The sequence below is a fragment of the Saimiri boliviensis genome, chromosome X (genome assembly GCF_048565385.1).
Source record: "Saimiri boliviensis isolate mSaiBol1 chromosome X, mSaiBol1.pri, whole genome shotgun sequence".
Lineage (NCBI taxonomy): Eukaryota > Metazoa > Chordata > Mammalia > Primates > Cebidae > Saimiri > Saimiri boliviensis.
In genome coordinates this window covers 57,590,634-57,594,761 of record NC_133470.1, presented here as the reverse complement: position 1 = coordinate 57,594,761, position 4,128 = coordinate 57,590,634, and the positions used below count along the sequence as shown (strand labels likewise).

The 4,128-nt window shown below is 39.4% G+C and overlaps 1 pseudogene; it reads left to right on the top strand.

The window, feature by feature from the left end:
- Positions 1-2,640: 2,640 nt before the first annotated feature.
- Positions 2,641-3,264, top strand: LOC101031871 (large ribosomal subunit protein uL6 pseudogene; annotated as a pseudogene).
- Positions 3,265-4,128: the final 864 nt, after the last annotated feature.

Below are 4,128 nucleotides of genomic sequence, written 5' to 3'. Positions count from 1 at the left end.
GGCAAGGACTTCATGACCAAAACACCAAAAGCGTTGGCAACAAAAGCCAAAATAGACAAGTGGGACCTAATCAAACTCCACAGCTTCTGCACGGCAAAAGAAACAGTCATTAGAGTGAATCAGCAACCAACAGAATGGGAAAAAATTTTTGCAGTCTACCCATCTGACAAAGGGCTGATATCCAGAATCTACAAAGAACTAAAACAGATTTACAAGAAAAAAACAAACAAACCCATTCAAAAGTGGGCGAAGAATATGACAGATACTTTACAAAAGAAGACATACATGAGGCCAACAAACATATGAAAAAATGCTCATCATCACTGGTAATCAGAGAAATGCAAATCAAAACCACATTGAGATACCATCTCACACCAGTTAGAATGGCGATCATTAAAAAATCTGGAGACAACAGATGCTGGAGAGGATGTGGACAAATAGGAACACTTTTACACTGTTGGTGGGAGTGTAAATTAGTTCAACCACTGTGGAAGACAGTGTGGCGATTCTTCAAAGACCTAGAAATAGAAATTTCATTCAACCCAGCAATCCCATTACTGGGTATATATCCAAAGGATTATAAATCGTTCTACTATAAGGACACGTGTACATGAATGTTCATTGCAGCACAGTTTACAATAGCAAAGACCTGGAACCAACCCAAATGCCCATCGATGATAGACTGGACAGGGAAAATGTGGTACATATACACCATGGAATATTATGCAGCCATCAAAAACGATGAGTTCTTGTCCTTTGCAGGGTCATGGATGAACCTGGAAACCATCATTCTCAGCAAACTGACACAAGAGCAGAAAATCAAACACTGCATGTCCTCGCTCATAGGCAGGTGTTGAACAATGAGAACACATGGACACATGGAGGGGAGAACTACACACTGGGGTCTGTTTGGGGGAAATAGGGGAGGGACAGCGGGGGGTGGGGAGTTGGGGAGAGATAGCATGGGGAGAAATCCCAGAGGTGATGGGGAGGAAGGCAGCAAATCACACTGCTATGTGTCTACCTATGCAACAATCTTGCATGTTCTTCACATGTACCCCAAAACCTAAAATGCAATAAAATTTTTTTAAAAAAAAGAAAAGAAAAGCAATCAAAGGAGACCTTCTGTTGACTCCCACCATTGCGTGTACCCACTTGTTAGCATCCGTAACCACATTCTCTGCCATTGTTCCTCACAACCAACTGTACTATCTAAGGCACTTATATACTAGGTCTCATCCCCCATCTTCCCACTTGAGGGTAACAGCTCAAGGTTAAAAGGAAATTTCACATACATGAAGTGACTGCATTTAAGTTTCCTAGCATGTTAAAAATATTAATTAACATCTGCACGAACTCTACTATTTTACAGACTAATTTCACATACATTATTGTACCTTATCCTCACAAAAATTTTATGAGGTAGCTTTTATTCTTATTCCCATTTTGCGAGATAATGAGACTCCAAAGAGGTAAATTATTTGCTCCAAATTGCTTGGAAATTTGATTAGTAGTAAAGATGGAATTGAAATTTAGGGCAAGAATAATAATGGAAAATTGGTTTTTATTTTTAATTTACTTGAGAGTGCAATGTACAAATCTATGCAAATAAGTTTGAAAATGTCAAGGAGATAGACTGTTTCTTGGAAAAATTTAAATGATCAAACTGACCCAAGAGAATTTAGAAAATGTCATCTGAAGCCGGGCGCGGTGGCTCAAGCCTGTAATCCCAGAACTTTGGGAGGCCGAGGCGGGTGGATCACGAGGTCAAGAGATCGAGACCATCCTGGTCAACATGGTGAAACCCCGTCTCTACTAAAAACACAAAAAAATTAGCTGGGCATGGTGGCACGTGCCTGTAATCCCAGCTACTCAGGAGGCTGAGGCAGGAGAATTGCCTGAACCCAGGAGGCGGAGGTTGCGGTGAGCCGAGATCGCGCCATTGCACTCCAGCCTGGGTAACAAGAGCGAAACTCCGTCTCAAAAAAAAAAAAAAAAGTAATACAGAGAATAGAACATCATGTCATGTTCAATGACACCATGGGATACAACAAAAATCCAAAGAAAGGAAAACTCTAATTTACAAACAGCCCTGTTTTTGGGTTATCCTCATCTTCAAAACTTGAACATCGTTTCAATCCTGACTTGCAAATAAATTTCAAGCGCAGAATTGTAGGGGGGAGAATCTATAATTGAAATGAACTTAAGACCTATATAAATTAATTGTAACACATGGATTTCATTTGGATCCTAATTCAAAAAAGCAACAGTAAAAAAAGTTAAGACAATCAAGATAAATTGAACACTGATGAGATAGTTGATGATATTAAGGAATTGGATTTTTTTATATGATAATGACTTGTTTATATCTACAAAAAAAGTCTGCTGGGATTTTAACGTGAATTACAATTACTCTGGAAATCAATTTGGAGAAGACTAACATCTTAATGTTATTGAGACTTCCAAAACATAAATATAGAATGTATCTATTTATTTAGATCTTTTATTTCTTTCAATAATGTTTTATAGTTTTCAGCAAGATAAATGCATATTTTGTTAGGATTATGCTTAAGTACTTCATTTTATTTGCAGTGCTATTACTGTAAATGGCATTTAAAAATGTTCTAATTCTGCTTTTTTGCTGCGTTTACTGCGAGAATGAAGACCATTCTCAGAAATCAGACTGTCGACATTCCAGAAAATGTCGACTTTACTCTGAAGGGACGCACAGTTATCGTGAAGGGCCCCAGAGGAACCCTGCGGAGGGACTTCAATCACATCAATGTAGAACTCTATCTTCTTGGAAAGAAAAAAAAAAGGCTCCGGGTTGACGAATGGTGGGGTAACCGAAAGGAACTGGCTACTGTTCGGACTATTTGTAGTCATGTACAGAACATGATCAAGGGTGTTAGGCTGGGCTTCCGTTACAAGATGAGGTCTGTGTATGCTCACTTCCCCATCAACGTCGTTATCCAGGAGAATGGGTCTCTTGTTGAAATCCGAAATTTCTTGGGTGAAAAATACATCCGCAGGGTTCGAATGAGACCAGGTGTTGATTGTTCAGTATCTCAAGCCCAGAAAGATGAATTAATCCTTGAAGGAAATGACATTGAGCTTGTTTCAAATTCAGCGGCTTTGATTCAGCAAGCTACAACAGTTAAAAACAAGGATATCCGGAAATTTTTTGATGGTATCTATGTCTCTGAAAAAGGAACTATTCAGCAGGCTGATGAGTAAGACCTTGGAGTTGTCCAGCTACAGAAACAAGATGCCTATCATACCTAAGATGACTATCATACCTAAGACCTACTTGTGATACTTCAATGATGCAATAAAAGACCTACTCATTTGGAACTTTTTCTTAAACCATTTATCCTTTTTTTTTTTTTTTTTTTTGAGACGGGAGTTTCTCTCTTGTTACCCAAGCTGGAGTGCAATGGCGCGATCTCGGCTCACCGAAACCTCCGCCTCCTGGGTTCAAGCAATTCTCCTGCCTCAGCTTCCTGAGTAGCTGGGATTACAGGCACGTGCCACCATGCCCAGCTAATTTTTTGTATCTTTAGTAGAGATGGGGTTTCACCATGTTGACCAGGATGGTCTCGATCTCTTGACCTCGTGATCCACCCGCCTCGGCCTCCCAAAGTGCTGGGATTACAGGCTTGAGCCACCGCGCCCGGCCCATTTATCCTTTTTTTTAGCTAGTTTTTCTCCCCCATAGAACAAGGAGAATCTGGTTCTTGAAGGAATAGCAAGGATATATTTTAGGCAAGGGGAATATTGTTTCAGTGACAGGCAAACGTGAGGCCATTCATCATTGCATATAGAACTTTGGGAATGCCCTGAAAGTATCTAAATTTGCTGAGGCATGAATCTGAATATTTGGTAAGGCAGGTTGTTCTAGTCGCTTTTGAAAAAACAGCTGAGGAGTGGAACAAAGTGATAAAACATCAGTAAGAATTAGAAGGTGCATTTGGTTTGGTTCATATAATGAATATATGAACCAATAATCAATAAACTCAATAATCTTGTCCTTTAAAAAAAATGTTCTAATTCCAAGTACTCATTGCTGGCATACAGAAATATGATTGGCTTCTTTTATTTTTGTTTTGAGACGAGGTTTTGCTCTGT